This window comes from Mastomys coucha, unplaced genomic scaffold (genome assembly GCF_008632895.1).
Source record: "Mastomys coucha isolate ucsf_1 unplaced genomic scaffold, UCSF_Mcou_1 pScaffold22, whole genome shotgun sequence".
In the NCBI taxonomy this organism is placed as follows: Eukaryota; Metazoa; Chordata; class Mammalia; order Rodentia; family Muridae; genus Mastomys; species Mastomys coucha.
The window spans coordinates 37,553,502-37,571,039 of NW_022196905.1; the positions used below are offsets into that span (position 1 = coordinate 37,553,502).

General features: G+C 41.9%; 1 protein-coding gene across 1 annotated transcript in view; it reads left to right on the forward strand.

Annotated features, from left to right (window-relative positions):
• Positions 1 to 10,386: 10,386 nt before the first annotated feature.
• The window catches only part of Cc2d2a (coiled-coil and C2 domain containing 2A), a 95,629-nt gene continuing 88,477 nt past the window's right edge, over positions 10,387 to 17,538 (forward strand). Inside the window, exons 1-2 of the mRNA XM_031342130.1 lie at positions 10,387 to 10,497; positions 11,970 to 12,061. The gene's annotated coding sequence lies outside the window, so the exon portion shown is untranslated. The remainder of the gene's footprint in view (positions 10,498 to 11,969; positions 12,062 to 17,538) is intronic.

Consider the following 17,538-nt stretch of genomic DNA (forward strand, 5'->3'; position numbering starts at 1 on the left):
GGAAGAGGGACATCCGACCTGGAAAGCCCTATAATCACCTGCACATTAACCCAGACTCTTCAAATTTCACCTGCTAGAACCTGATATATGCTAACTCAGGAGAGACAGAGCCAGACTAAAAGATACTTGGAGACAGATCTGGTTACACAGGCTTTGGCATCAATGTTGTACTTTTCCCACTTCAAGACCAATTCTTTTCAGTGCTAGCTTCATCTTTGGCAAGATTTTGTTTTGTGACAAAGATGGCCACCAACAACTGAAGTTGGCATTGCTTTGTGATTCGTTTGTTTCTTGTTCGATGGGGCTAGGAACCCAGCATGAGTTTGTGATCCCAGGGGGGAATTCTAGCAGAAGGCACTAATTCTGGCAGAAGGCTAAGATCTGACTGACATTTGACTATGACTGGTCCCTTAACCAGTCTCTGGCCAAAGGGATGAACCTTGGTTGTGACTGTGTCACATCCACCCCTGGAGCTGGTATAATTCCCACATAATTGAACTTCTGGTCCCAGGTTTTGAACAAGATCATTTCTCAATAGAAAATAAAGGTGTCAAGTCTAAACAATGAATTATTGGCTATTGGCAATCAGATGTCTCCATACACAGTCAAAACTCCCTTTTTTCTGTATGATGCACAATATGTGTATCACTAGAATTTCTTTTCTCTGAAATAATCTGACTCTCTATAACATTTGTCCAGAATTAACTGGGTGCTTCATACCCTGTGACCTGGCATCTGTAATGACCCAGCCCTACAGTCTGTCATGGTCTTGGCCTCCACTGATACTTTAAACGAAATAATGTCACTCTCAACAAGCTTCCTTCTTCTCCCTGAAAGCTCTGATGTGTTCACCTCAGTTACTTAGAAGAGTCAGCGATTCTCTTTAATACTGATTTTTAAAGAGCATTAGGAGGCATCCTTTAAGATTAATCTCTTTATGGAATCACATGGCAGAGTATATGCAGTTTATTCCTTGGAGAACATAACACCAGCACTGAAAAGCCACCTTAGCTTATGAACTACCATTCTTGCAAGATTTCCTGTGTGTGTGTGTGTGTGTGTGGGTGGGAGAGAGAGAGAGAGAGAGAGAGAGAGAGAGAGAGAGAGAGAGAGAGAGAGAGAGAACAACAACCTACAGATACTAGTAGCAACCATTTACTAAATGGACCCTTTGTGAATGGCCTCGTGAAGGGTGTTTGTAATATGTACCTCATTTTATTTTTTTTTAAAAAAAGGATCCATGTTAGTGACATAATGCATTCTAACTTCTATAGAGTACCACACCCAGCTCCCACATTAAAAAAGGAAAGCTGGACATATTGGGGGCCTGGTGTTTGAGAATGCAGAAAGTCAACATCTCTTGGGACCACAAACTAAGGTCTCTGACTTCTGAGCATATATTACTTGGGGAACAAACAAGAAGTAGCGGAGCACACTCTAAAATATTTCTCTATGGAGACTTGAATGAAGAAATTTGATTCTGAGGTGTGGGTGGGGTAAAAAGTATCAGGCAATGACCTTGAGATATCTGAAGCTTAAGCAATGTCAGACACCTTAGAAGCCAGGAGGAGACTGAGGGTGCACATGACTGAACATTTAGAAAAGGGACTGTGCCACCAGAGGTATTACCACAACCACACAGAAGCAGGAAGCAAGACTTCCTTTCAACGATTCTTCTGCTCTGTCCTGCTTGTGCCCCATTGGTCAAAGCCAACAGCTCCAGGAGACAAAGGATTCCGAGTGACATGGTGCCCAGAAATAGGTTTCCTCAAAGGAGCAGAAGATGGGCAGAGAAGTCAGGAGAGTAGGAGAGAGCCGAAGGCTCCCCTCTTAGATCACTTCCTACGCTAAAGTTCCTAAAATGCCCTGCAGGGGGCACAGTGAACCTTTCTGCTGTTGCTCAAGGCTTCCGAAGAGATGCAGTCCGCAGCAAATAGAGCAATTCAGCTCTGTTTACCAGGAATTTGCATGGACATACTGTGTGGCAGCCTTGTGGAGACAGAGGGCTTTGCCAATATCCCTTCTGGGAGTCCTCTTTTAAACGCTCGGGGACAGCGAGCAGTAGAGGGAGCATTCAGGGATTCTGAATCCAAAAAAAAAAAAAAAAACACTGCTTTTTGGCCCACATGAATTAGATGACAGTCCACATCCATCAGAGACAGGAAACCCAGAAATGTGCCCACTGCTATGCCTTAGTGAATGAGGTTCTAACTGCTGCCTATAGGCCTGCATGCTCAGTGTGGCCAGACAACGGTGCTCTGAAAACAATGAAGGGCAGCAATCTACCATCTGCCTTTTTCTGTGCAAAGAACAAAGACGGGCTCCAAAGGCCCCATGCCAAGCAGAATCTAAAAGAGAGTTTCAAATCACTACATTGTTATGGCTGTAAAAGCACACGCACTCGGAATTCTCTGCAAAACAGCCCCATCTATAGGAAGCATGAACTTGTGTGTCCTTCTCAGATCTAATCCTGACAGAAGGCAAGGGCAAATAGGAACGAACATTCTCTCCACAGACCGTATGTACACCCCAGTTGGCATTGGCAGGTCAGCTCCAAAACACATCAAATGTGTTATACAAGTGAAGTGTCTCAGGAAAGAAAAAAAATGTAGGAAATTTTCCACTGTCATACTGTGGTTCCCAAGAGACACACTTATGCTTTTCTTTTCCTGTATCAGAGTTTCTCAACCTTGGTACTGATGGCTTTGGAACAGATCATTCATGTTGTGAGGGGATATCGGCACATTATAGGATGCCCGGAAACACCCCCTAGCATAGAGACAGAGGAACGTCTTCTGGCTCATAACAATCAGGAGTGTCAAATGTCCCTGGGTAAGAAACTGTCCCCAGTTGAGAACCAGGTCTTTACAATGTTGGCATGCTGACAGATGTAGGGGCTAATTAGTTAAACCGCTTCGGCTCCCAGAGGGTCACACGGCACTGTACCCGCCCAAGAGCTCCCTGGATTCGCGGATGAAAGACACTCACATGCTAGATAATTTTGTCTTGACTAGCTCAAAGGTTGGACACTCTTAACTCCCACTCCCACTCTCACCCCTACCCCAGCCTCCCGCAGCTAGCAAACACTCCCCTCCAGTATTTCTGAGTTAACATCTTTTAAAATCGATATTTCATCTCTGCTATCCTAGACCCAATCTGGGAAAGTGGCCCCTAGGGCTACTTTCTCAGATTCTTACATGCCAGAGGGCCTTTAAGTTCCATCTTTCTCCTTCCCCATCAATGGTAATTCTCTTCTTCTTCCCCTCACTCTTGGTCCCTTGCCAGTGCCATCTAAAAGTCCCGCCCTGCCTCCCTGCCCAACCATTAGAATGGCAATTCTTTATTATCAATAGAAACCTCAGGTCTGGAAGCTAAAATTTTGGGAGCTAAAATAAGACAAATCATTAGAACCAATTCCCAACAGACAGAGCCTTCTCAGGATCCAAAATCTCCTTTTGGCCTGGAACCTGCTCCTAAGTGACATTTGTATAGGTATATTCCACAGTTGGACAACAGTTCCCTCATAACAGCCTCCAGTAGACATGAACCCACCCTGAAATTGTTCAAAAAAACAATAAGAAAACTGTCTTACCCCAATTCCCTCTTGCTACAGATATATTATTCTTAGTCTAAAATATACAAACTGCAAAGCCTCCTGTTTCTAAGAACTTACTACAAGAAAGTAATTAATAATATTTGCAAAGATTTAATTACAGAGTCTTACAACAATAAAGCGTGTAAAATGGAAATTTGAGAAATAGCCTGGGTGTCTGATAATAGAATATGTGTTAAATGGACTGTGATTCCTCCCTCCAACAGAGGGCGGATATTAAAAAGGAGGTTGGAAATACATTGGCACTGCAGATGATCATGAAATATTAACTGAACAATGGTTACTGGATGATATCTTCAGCAATGATCCCATGTCAAAATAAATGTGTGCCTGTGTATAGAGAAAGCTTGACTAGAATAAGTAAAAAAAAAAAAAAAAAAAAAAAAAAAAAAAAAAAAGTAATTAAAAAGCTTTATTTCTACCTTCTGACCTATATTTTCAATTTATTATCATACTAAAACCATTTTACTTCTTGTATGTAATGCTTTTTTCTTTACATAAACTGCTAGAGTGTAAGGTAATTGCAAGCTATTTTATTTCCAAAGAACTGCAGAAGAAATTTTGTAAGGAGACAGATGAAAACAAACCCCTTAAAATTGTGGGTTGAAGTGTGAAATGACATCACCCTAAAATTTCCTGGTGACATATCCGGATTTTTATCCCAGAGGATTCTTCAAAGAAAGAATGAGGCAAAATAATCAGAGTTTGTAAGTGACTTTTTTTAAAGTCACCCCATTCTAGCTTGAATGGAAAAGAAAATTAGCCTTGAGTTGGCATCATTTTATTCTGTTTTCTTTTTTATTGGTCCGGAACCATAAACTCAGTGGGTTAGCCATAGCATGATGTCACTCAGAACTCAGAACCAATGGGTTTGTCAGATGGCAAAGGGTTTATGAGCCGTAGCAGGAAGAGAGTCTGTGGCTGTGCTCTATTGCCATCAAGGGGTGGCAGAATTTCTTAAAATAAAAACTTGTTGCATCTCATCAGAATCCCAGGAAATGATCTGAGAGCTGTAGGAGCAGAAAAACTATAAACTCTGGGGAGGTTGTAGCTGAGCAAATGTTACCAGTCTTTCTCAAGACTGAGTGGGGTGCTGTCTGGGCTGTACTGTACTAGAAAAGGCTGTCTGATCTAGTCCCACCCAGCCTCAGAGCAGCTCATCTGCTAATAATGAAATCACTATGAGACAATACTAGGGAACTGTAAAGGCTTTCTAGAAAATACCCAGGTCTTACTGCATTCAGAAGTAGAGGTGTAGCTACCCAGGCAGCCCAGAAGTTCAGACTATTGCCAAACAATAAATGGTTGGTTAAATGTATGAGTTGTCAGGACACAGTGGAGTATGCATCTGTAGGTCAAGATACACTCACAAGGAGCAGAGACTGAAAGGAAGGCCATCCAGAGACTGCCCCACCTGGGCATCCATCCCATATACAGCCACCAAACCTGGATGCTATTGTGGATGCTGGGAAATGTTTGCTGATGGAAGCCTGATAGGGCTGTCTCCTGAGAGGCTCTGCCAGAGACTGACAAATACAGAGGCGAATGCTCAGATGCTCACAGCCAGCCATTGGACTGCGGAGGGGAGGGAGGGTTCCAGTGGAGGAGTTGGAGAAAGGACTGAAGGAGCTGAGGGGGTTTGCAGCCCCATGGAGGGAGCAACAGTGTCAACAGTTGCTTCTAGGGACTGGACCACCAACCAAAGAATACACATGGAGCAACCCATGGTGCTGGCAGAAAATGTGGCAGAAGATGACCTTGTTGGACATCAGTGGGAGGAGAGGCACTTGAGCCTTAGGATATTGGATACCCCAGTGTAGGAGAATGCCAGGGTGGAAAGACTGGAGTGGGAGGGTGGATGGGTGGGGAAGCACCCTCATAAAGGCAGGGGAGGGGGGATGGAATAGGGGGTTTCTGAAGAGGAGACCTGGAAAGGGAAAAACATTTGAAATGTAAATAAAGAAAATATCCAATTAAAAGAAAGACATACACACAAGAACTCGCTGCCCATCAGAGTCCCCTTAGGAGGACTTCCAGATAAAACTCAGGAAACTCATTTGCAAATCTCAGATTACACAATAACAATCATTTAGTTTAAGATAAATTGCAAGTATTCTCCTGAGTGTCCAGTATTTCTCTTCACCTAATCTAATCTGTTTGCCTAGACTTCATCTGCAAAGCTATAGTGGGAATCTGGGTAGCCTACAGAAGGTCAATGCATATAATATCTAGTAAGAAGGCACTCTTTCACCTAGGAGAATCCATGTGTGATGGCTGGCTGATTCCATCTGTGGAAGTGAACCTACCTGTGGAGGGAGGCATGTGTGTGCTCTGTGAGTTGACACTTGGTGTCTTCCAAGTGTCTTTCTTTCCACCTTACTTTTTGAGACAGAGTTTCTCACTTAGCCTTAGACCTCTCCATTTCAGCCAGGCTGGATGACCAGCTGATCTCTGGAACACACCTGTCTCCAAGGCTCCCTCCCCCAGCACTGAGGTTATATAGGCATGCAGGGTCACACCTGGCTTTTACATAGATTCTAGGGATTCAGCACTCGATCTTGTGATTATGCTGCAAGTAATTTTACTCGCTGAGCCATTTCCCCAGCCTCAAAAGAGTTTTCAAGCTGCCAGAATTAGCTGGATCAGAGAAGGCATAAGAGAAACTGGATAGAAACAGAGATAAAACTTCAGCTATCATCGTGTGACTTTGGACAAGGTACTCGAATTCTTCAACTAGGGGTAAACAGGATGTGACTGCCTTTTTGTGTATGAACTCATTGGGCAGACACTGCAATGGTAGGGTCAAAATTTCACAATAATCCTTCCAAAAGCCAAATGTGTTTATACGTGTTAAAGTGGCTGTTTTCACTAACATCCCCTAAACCTACAGCCTGAGGCAAGGATTCAAATGTAAGCAATTTATTTGGAAGATATAGGAAACACCAATAGTGTTAAGGAGAGCCAGTGGTGGCTGATGCTTATCCAAAGAGCAGCCAATGGGAATGGGCTAGTACACACACACACACACACACACACTAACTTACCCAAACAGTTCTTGCTGCAGTACTCAACTCCCGATTGAGAGCTATTCCCAGCAATGTTCCTGTGCATCACTGGAGCTCTGCATATATATTTATGTAAAACTGGTGTTAATGATTAAATGAATTCTAAAAGAAACTTCTTAGCACTTGCCTCCAGGTCTAGACCCATGTGTCCTCATCTAGCTTTAGAGTGGACAAAAATCTACTTTAACCCAGGAGAAGTTCATAGCACCCAAGACACACCATACCTGCAGATGACAGTGATAGCTCATTCCAAATAGTGACCCAAAGCCAAGTGATGCTAGACCATGATCCTCTTGCCAATGGCCAGAAGGAGGAATTTCTACTCTCTCCACTGGAAGGAGCCATTGAAAGGGAGCAAGAAGTCACTGGCAACTTGAAGTGGGTACTTGAAGTGGAAGTTCTTAGGGCTTTATGATAGTTTATCTCTATTATGATTATGATTATGATTATGATTATTATTTAAAAGTGCCACAGATACTACCAAGCTTGTTGGAGTTACTCTCTCTCAGATCTAGAGTTACAAAGAGTTGTAAGTATCCCAATATGGTTGCTGGGAACCATTCTGGTCCTCTAGAAGAGTATCAGGTACTACTAAGCACTGAGCCATCTCTAGATCCCCATATATTCTTGATTCTTTTAAGTGGTAGAATCTCAGGTAAAGGGAGTGGGAGAAATGATGGCTTTCCCACTGCATCTATGAGAAATGTGCTCACAAACACCAGTTACCCCCATTGACTCTTGTTGATGGGCTTGAAAAGTACATGCTAGAACTAACTCTACAGTAGACATTTCCAATTCCTCTTCATTCTGTCACTCAGATATAAGGGCTTCAAAGACCTCTCAACATATGGGTCTTCTTTGATTTCTTTCTTCAAAGACTTGACATTCTTGTCATACAGATCTTAAACTTGTTGCAAGCACACATTGCAACCCACACAATAATAGTGGGAGACTTCAACATCCCACTCTCATCAATGGACAGATCATAGAAACAGAAACAAAATGAGACATAGTGAAACTAACAGAAGTTATGACCCAAATGAATTTAACAGATATCTATAGAATATTTTATCCTAAAACAAAAGGATATACCTTCTTCTCAGCATCTCATGGTACTTTCTTCAAAATTGACCATATAATTAGTCACAAAACAGGCCTCAACAGATACAAGAAGATTAAAATAATCCCTCATATCCTATCAGATCACCATAGACTAAGGCTGGTCTTCTCAACTTTGTGGCCATATTGCCATATTGAGGGTGCTTTCAACAGATACCTTCATTTCTAAAAATTTGCCTCTCGTGTTTTCTCTCTATTCAATGGTAAAGGAGTTACAATAGTATAAAATAATTAATCCTCATTTTTTCAAAAATCATGAAATGCTATAAAATCTATTAAAAATAAATTTATGAAAAAAGAAATTAATCCAATATTTTATGGGTATTATAATGGTCTCAAGCACATCATTTGTCCATAGATCAATGATGTTATAATGAAGAGCTTGAGTTTTGAAAATATTTAAATAAATACTTAAATAAATAAACAATATTTAAGTAAATGTATGACACATCAAGGTTAGGAAAAGACACATGTGATTGTCGTGGTAGCTGAAATATGTACTCTTTGGGGAAGGACTTTTTGAGTTTATGATATTACCAAGTTTATGACAACCATGTCCATCTTGTTCAAGTCAGCCCAACAGGTCTATGAGGAAGGTACAATTGAGTCATGGTAATAACAATTCCTGAGATCCATGATCCAGCAGTCTCCTGAAATAAATTACTAAACCACATAAAAAAAAAAAAAAGAACTTCTGGGGAAGTCACCATCCCTGACCTCAAGCTGTACTACAGAGCAATAGTGATTAAAACACACACACATAGTGTTGGTACAGAGACAGACAGGACAATCAGTGGAATGTAACTGAAGACTCAGAAATAAATACACACGGGTATGGACACTTGATCTTTAACAAAGGAGCCAAAACAATAAAATGAAAAGAAGAAATCATCTTCAATATATGGTGCTGGTCTAACTGGCAGTCTGTATATAAACTGTGAAGATAGACTCATATCTATCACCTTGTACAAAGCTCAAGTCCAAGTGGATCAAGGACCTCAACATAAAACCAGATACACTAAGTCAAATAGAAGAGAAAGTGGGAAAGAACTTTGAACTCATTGGAACGGGGAAATTTCCTCAACCAAGCTCCATTGGCTAGACTCTAAGATCAAGAGTTAATAAATGAGACCTCATGAAACTGGAAAGCTTCTGTAAGGCAAAGGACATAGCCAATAGGACAAATCAGCAACCTACAGATTGGGGAAAAATGTTCACTAACACCACATCCGATACAGGTTTAATATCCAAAATATATAAAGAATTCAAGAAGTTAACCCCACCAAAAAGACAACCCAGTTTAAAAATCAGATACAGAACTAAACAGAGAATTCACAGCAGAAAAATCTAGAATGGCTGAGAAGCACTTAAAGAAATGTTGAAAGTCCCTAGTTATCAGGTAAATGCAAATCAAAACAACCCTGAGTTTCTACCTTACATCAATCAAAATTGCTAAGATTAAAAACTCAAGTGAAATCACATGGTGGTGAGGATGTGGGGAAAAAAAGGAACACTCCTCCATTGCTGGTGGGATTGCAAACTGGTACAACCACTCTGGAAATCAATCTGGAGGTTCCTCAGAAAATTGGAAGTAGATCTACTTGAAGACCCAGCAATACTACTCTTGGACATATACCCAAAAGATGCCCCACCATGCCACATGGCTATGTGTTCCACTATGTTCTAAGTGGCCTTGTTTGTGATAGCCAGAAACTGGAAACAACCCAGATGTCCCTCAACTGAAGAATGGATACAGAAAATGTGGTACATCTACACAATGGAATACTATTCAGCTATTGAGAACAAGGACATCATGAATTTTGCAAGCAAATGGATGGAACTAGAAAATATCATCCTGAGGGGCATAACCCAGATCCAAAAGGACATGTGAGGTATGTACTCACTAGTAAGTGGATATTAACCAAAAAGTGCAAAGTACCTATTATAAAACCTTCAGACCATAAGAAGTTAAACAATCAGAAAGGCCCAAGTGAAGATGCTTCAATGCCACTTAGAAAGGGGAAGAAAATAATTGTGGGATGTATAGGGAAGGAGGGACCTGGGTTCAAGAGGGAAGGGAAAGGGGAAAGAGGGAACAAGATCAGGTACGGGGGGAACAGGAGAGAAGCCTAGAGGGCCAACAGAATGAGTGGAAATATGTAGCCAGGTGTGGGAGGTGGGGAGACCCTCTAGAAAGTACCAGAGACCTGGGAGGTAAGAGACTCTCAGGACTCAACAGGGTTGCCTTATCCCAACAGTAGGGAGAGGGAACTTGAAGAGTCCACCTCCTGTAGATAAACAGGGCCTCAAGTGGAGGGGGTGGGTTACCAACCAACAGTCAAAATTTTTGATTCAGAATTGCTCCTGTCTAAAAGAACTACATCGACAAAAATGAAGAAAATACTGAAGGAAAGGTAGTCCAGTGACCAGGCCAACTTAGAATTCATCTCATGGGGGGAAGGGGGCACCAAGGCCTGACTCTATTACTGATGCCATGTGTCATGTGCTTACAGACTGGAGTCTAACATGGCTGTCCTCTGAGAGGCCCAACCAGCAGCTGACAGAGACAGATGAAGATACTTACACCCAACCATTGGACTGAAGTTGGGGACCCCTATGGTTTCATTAGGGGAAGGGTTGAAGAAGGTGAAAGGGGAGGCCCACGCCATAGAAAGACCAGCAGTCTCAACTAACCTGGAGGTGAGCAGCAACTAGATTGTAAATAAAATAAAAATAAAGTAAAAATAAAATAAAAAATACAAGTCCCCCAGCTGCAAGGACTATAGTTTCTGTTCATCTCTCACATGGAGGTTGGTAGTAAAGAACAATGAGCACTCAGTCAGCAACGAGTAGAGCATGTCGAGTTTAAGGCTCCAACATGTCAGAGAGAACACTGTTCCTTTGGGAATGTTCCTCCCTAACCTAAATGGGATTTTCAAAAATTGTTCTGCGTTTGTTTCAAGGCTTACTTTGAGGGGAACGGAATGTAACGTGGCCCGTTTACTTTTTAAAGTGCTGACCTCTAGTGGTCAGTAAAGACAACTACACGACTGCAGAACGTTTTCTAAGATTTTGTAAAATGTAGGCATTGGTATGAGACAGACTTCTGAGCTCAGCTTAATCTGCCCACTCCACACCATGTGCGGGGTGCTAATCGGCTGTCTCTCTCGTGGGACTGGAGTCAAGATCAGAATTCTGGCTTTCGTTTGGTTCTTCCCTCCCACTGCCTGGCACACATCTGAAAACTACATTTCCTGATACACTGCAACTAAGAAATAATTGAAAGTGACAGCCTCACAGCTTCAGAGTGCCTTACCACAAAACATGATCAGACAAATATGGAGAAAGGCTTCAACATCTACTAGACGACAAACAAGTGAGGGTACAGGTTTTATCTGAGTCTTCTTTACACCCTATCTGCCACAAGCCAAGGACCAAATAGATGTAAGATGGGCAGATTCACAGGAAGGCAGATAAACTTTAAGTCAAAAGGAGAATTAAAACCAAAAGCTGCCTGCTTTCTTGTTCTACTAGCAAATGGAACATCTTAGTCTTAAAGCTAGAGGCTCAGTCTTATCTCAAATGCCCCACATGTTAAAGACCCTAAACTTGTCCTAGGGACCCCTCCTACTAATTAATGATAACTTTCACATCTCTTCAGATCAATGTACCTGACCGAAGTGCACATTATTTTTCAGACTCTCGGTCATAAGTCATAAGGTATTTGTTCTCAAACAAGAACCTAATGAAGATTTCTTTCCATCATGAATAGGTTTATTTGATCTTCATTAATTATCATTGAATTTTTGATCCCTGAATAATGAGAGCACAGTGGGAAGACAAATGACATGCCAACTGTAGTAGAAGTAGGAAGGACACAAAGGATACAGAAGGAAGCATGGATCATGATGTAGTGTTAAGGAAGATTTGAATTAGAGAGCGCTCAGAGGGTATGGTCATATCAGTGTCCTAAAGGACGTATGAGTGAACTCAGGATGCCATGCTAAAATAACCCAGGTTATCGGTGAAGAGAGACTCTGTATAGAAGGGCAAAATCTCACACCACCACCCCACACATATTTTATTTCAAGAATCAACTTTCCCATTGAAGATTTTAGCAACCTTCACATACACCACCATTGGATGCCTGAAATTTCCTTTCCTTTTCCCAGGGTTCAAACTCTTTCTGCAATTCCCCACTTCACAGATGAGAGGATGCTGGGATCTTGAGATCTGAAGTCTCAGTGTAGAAAAGAGGAAGTGGGTAAGAGTGCTGACTACTCTTCCAAAGGTCCTGAGTTCAAATCCCAACAACCACATGATGTCTCACAACCATCTGTAATGAGATCTGATGCCCTCTTCTGGAGTGTCTGAAGACAGCTACAGTGTACTCACATAAAATAAATAAATAAAACTTTATTAAAAAAAAAAAAAGAAAGGAAGGAAGAAAGAAAAAAGGGAGAGAGTTAGTGACTCTCTGTGTCACTGACTCATAGCTACATATTAGGAATCTAGAAGTCCCATAGCCCTGACTACCCACATGAAGCTTACAGAAGCCCTCAAGGTTTCCATGCCTGTCTACTCACTCCTTGGTGGACAGTGTATGGCTGTGCCTATATTTTTCTCCTCCCCAGATGAAGCCTCTCAGGGATAACCCCCTTGGAATCAAAGCCTAAGGGAGCATACCAACACATGGAGATAGCTGGATATTGTTTTGCCTTCTCCCCAGACATCTATCCCCTAATAGAACACAAGCAGGTATCAATTTTCAGATGCCGTTTTAATCTAGATATGACAGCTAACCAGTTTCTAAAAGTCTGCAATGATTTCCAAAGAACATCAGGAGTTGAGGTCAGAGGCATTGAATGTATCTCACATGTACCTCCACCTAAGGGAGTTAGAATCCAACTTCCAGGTTTAACAGAAATCAGGACATGTATACTCTTCCTTCTTCTGATACTATATCCTCTGTTGGATTAGGGCCCAAAGTATATAGGTCTGCCAGCACTTTGCCTCACAGGGAGCTGTAGTTGTAATTGCAAAGTTCTAGGAACAGTAAAGTAGTCCTTCTTAAACCAACTGTAGTAAATTGCCTGATTTTTGAACATTTTGGCACTCTGAGGGGGAGAGGGATATGATACAGTTGCAAGCATCACAGGACATAAGAAAAGGATAAATGGATAAGAATATTCAAAAAAAAGAGACACATTTTTAAATCAAAGAGCATTTTCAGCTATTCCTCTGTCTAGCAAGCCCAGCAAGTGTCTTTGGATATTATCTTGCTCCAGTAAAGATTCCTTCAGGCAACTGTCTCAACTATGTTGTGTGCCCAAATGCTTAGAGAAATTGAAGGATTACAGAATTGCCTGTGACATAAGAATTGCTCCCCAAACTTCAAAGAATCTCTTATGGTCCTTAACATACACTGAGTAAGTCTGTAAATGACATCAGGAACCTCCTGATGAAACAGACTCAGAGATTGTGTTGATGGGCATCATCAGCATCAGAACCTCAGTGACTACCTTGGATGGCCCAAGCTGAGATGGATCAGCCAAACAGATGCTTGACATCCTGGAAAGCATTATGACATGAGAAAGAGGTTGTGAGAACGAAGGTGGTGTGGACACGGCAGTTGGGACTGAGACCTAACCTCACCCAGTACTGGAAGCAGAAATGGTTATACTATGGTAAGCATCACTAGATAAAGAGTTCTTAGACAGTGCTACTGACATGTGGGGCCAAACCCTGGCTTTGGGTATTGGGACTATAAGCAAGAGACTCTCCTATCCACCACAGGATGTTTAAGAGCAACCTGGTTTCTATTCACAAGATGCCATTAGTATGCCTACCCCCAGACTACTACAACCAAAAATGCCTACAGATTTGTCAAATGGCCGGGGAATAGGAACATTAACACTGGCTGACATGCACTAATATAAGCTAAAAGAATGTGGTTATGAGGAATGGAGACATAGCTCGACAGTGTATCTAGAATCCTATAAATTCATGTAAATGCCAGGCCTGACTATAATACTAGCCTCAGAAGGCAGAAACAAGGGATCCCCAGAGCAAGGTGACTAGCAGGATAAGCCATATCAGCAAGTTCTGAGTTTGACTGAGAAACCCTGCCTCAATGAATAAGGAGGAGAACCAATTAAGGATGAAACCAGACACCAACCTCAGACCTCTACGTGCATTTGCAAACACATGGACATACACACACACACACACACACACACACACACTTATACATATGCAAGATGCATAAACAGACACATGCCTATCACCAAAATAGGACAACGAAAAAGCAAAGAGTATGACTGTGGAATTTCAAATTTGAGTCATCTGAATTGTCAGGCCCAATTGGTGAAGCTAAGAGTAAAACTGCCTAGACACCATGAGATGTCCACAGCCATTCCCAGCAGCAGCCAGCCAGACACTGCTTTCCTTCTTTGGCCTTTAACAAGGGGTTATCCTTTGAACCAAATAAGCCCTTCAAGATAAACAAAAAACTCAAGGTGCAAAGAACCTTCAAAAAGACATTGGATGTCCTACAGAAAGGGCAAGCATGTCTTGGGAAATGAGAATTACGGTTGAGAAATGAGAGTTATGGTTGTCTCCACTCACTGAGCTAGTACCCATAAGACATACTTAGGGGAAATAGCTGATAAGAATGTGTTCTTAATTGTGGTACATTAATTTTTGCAGAAAAAAAAAAAACAAAAAACAAACAAAAAAACAAAAAACAAAAAAAAAAACGAAAAAAACCATTAAATTCAAGATTCACACATGAGCAGCAGTTTTCTCTGCTTATTTCAAGTCAGGACCCAAGTCTCTAAAAGGAATGAATCTTAGGGCTTTTTACTCTCAATAGTTCTGACAGTTCTCTGGAGAAGGGAGACTGTTGTGAAATGGAGCAAATGACTGGAAAGCTTTGTAATTCAAAACAGGTTGAGAATCACAGCACTGCGGGAAGAAAATTAAAAGCTTTGGTATCTACACAATAAAAACAGGCCACACAGCCAATAGTTCCAAGTCAATAAGTGCTTCTCTCTGTTGAGTATAGAAACAAGAGGTTCCAATTTGCTGGCATTTGAGCTATATTTCAAGGGGAGAACGATAAAATTCAGTAAATTGGAAAACACAGACTCAAAGATGAAAAGCACAGTTTTACAAAATTTATGACCCAGAGGAGACTCTTCAGCTTTCAACTTGAGCCCTATCTCAGTGAGACGTTTTTTTTTCCGTTGAAATGTGTTTATCGCTCATCAGAAGTGAATGAGCTGCAAACATCAGTATTGTAAAGTTCAAAGGCCTGCCTGCCTGCATGCAGTCTAAAGAGGAAATAGTGTTGTCTGTGCCCAGGTTAGGAAAGCATATCTGAGCTTATACTGACCCAAATAAGGGCATGTTGCAGCTGGGAAAGCAAACAGATGATGCCAGAAAAGTCTCAGTGTCTCATATAGCCCAGGCTGAACTCAAACATCCTGAGTTCCATCAGGTTTTAGGCTGTGATGGTTAGATATAATTGTCACCCTGATAAGACCTAGGATTTCCTGAGAAGTGAGTCTCAGTGAGGAACTATCTAGTCTGGCTTGGTCTGTGGGCCTGTCCATGAGGGATTGCCCCTATTGAATTCACTGATGTGGGAAGACTTGATCCACTATGGGCAGTACCATCCCTTAGGCAAGAGAATCCAAACTGAGACTGGAGAGGCAAGAAAGTGTGCATGCAAGAAAGTGTGCATGCATTTATGTTGCTCTGCCTTTGACAGTAGATGTGACATGACTAGATTATTTCAAATCCTGTGGCCTTGGTTTCCCTGAGGGACTGTAACCTGGAATTATGAGGTGAATAAACCACCCTCCCCAATGCTGTTTTAGTCAGCTTATATTATCACCACATCTAGAAACAAAACTAGGACATATTTTGTGCTGTGAGTTGAAAATGGATTTTGTATATGATCTGCAGATCCTCCAGATCCTCCAGCAACTGAGCAATGCCCCCAGCCCGATAGTTTCTTTCTTTCTTTTCTTCTTTTTCTTTCTTTCTTTTTTTTTTTTTTATTGTTGTTATTTTGAGACAGGGTTTCTCTGTATAGCCCTGGCTGTCCTGGAACTCACTCTGTAAACCAGGCTGGCCTTGAATTCAGAAATCCGCCTGCCTCTGCCTCCCAAGTGCTGGGATTAAAGGCATGTGCCACCACTGCCCGGTGCCCTATAGTTTCCTAATATTGATTTCAACAAAGAGCTCTAACATCCTAAAGCAGTGGTCCTCAAACTTCCTAATGCTGTGACCCTTTAATATAGTTCCTAGCACTGTGGTTCCAACTATAAAACCATTTCATAGCTACTTTATAACTGTAATTTTGCTGCTGTTATGAATTGCAATGTAAATAACTGACATGCAGGATATCTGATATTCAACCCCTGTGACAGGGTCATTGGAACCCTAAAGAGGCCATGACCCACAGGTCGAGAACCACTGTCTTCAAGAGTCTTCAGAAGCACCTGGCTTCAGCAATAGCGGTTCTCAGCCCTTTTGGAGGTCACCTATCAGAGAGCCTGCATATCAGATATTTACATTACAATTCATAAACATAGAAAAATTACAGTTATGAAGTGCCAACAAAATAATTTTATGGTTGGGGGTCAACTAAACGCCTTTCCCATTTATTCTGGTATAGAGATCACTTCATATCACCATCCTCTTGTCCACGTCAGCCCAGACAACCACTACTTTCTGTCCTGTGGCTCTGTTTCGGGAGATGGTTCCTTACGCATTGTCTCAGATGCAGCCCTTTGTGACATTACTTTACTCCCTTTTTAAAATGGCATTTATTTTTAATCAGCACACCAAGTAACTTGTTTCTTTACAGCCTTTTCGCAGACCCTCCACTGTTCTCCAGTTCCATGACCCTCATGTTCCCCTTCACCCTAGTATTCCCTTATCTTCTTTCCAGTATATTTTGTTCATGTATTCACCTATCTGCTAATCTATCTAAATATATGACTACCACACTTATTACTGCAAATGAATGATCTCAAATATTGTACTTAAACAATCATTTTAGATAAAGGTGTAGCTCAGTGGTCAAGTGCGTCCCTCACATACATGAGGCCCTAGATTCAATGGCCAAAACTGCCAAAACAAGAGTTATCTAGACAGCAGATGGATTCTCTGAGTCTGCTGGCCAAATAATCTCTGTTCAACAGTGCCCAAGGCTCAACTGGGAAGTGTGAATCCTAAGACTGGACTGAAGGCTGGAGTCATCCAGATATGTATTCACTTGTGTCTGCAGCTTGGCTGGAGTGACTCAGCATGGAGCAGCCAATAGAGTATGGAAATACGGTCTTCCCATGTGGCTTGGCTCCTTTGTAGCACACTGGTCTCAGAGTAGTGGGGCTTCTTAGGCAGTGAGATGCCAAGCTCAAGACTCCTAGCAAAGATCAGAGAAACAGCCTCACCATTCAGAACTTGGCTACTGTCACTCTGCCACCCTTCATTGCTCAACACAGTCTCGAGTCCCTCCCATACATGGAGAAGATAAAAGGACTTCACTTCCTGGTGAGAAGAGCTCCAAAGAATCTGGACATTTTTGTTTGTAGTAGAGCCACTGTGGGGGCCTTTGCCAAGATGGAGCAGAAGAGCCTTGCTATCAAGAATAATAAAAACTGCTCCTCTGCCCCTTCCCTGCAAGTGGATCGCCTAACTCCAGAGAGCACATTAAGCCAGAGACCC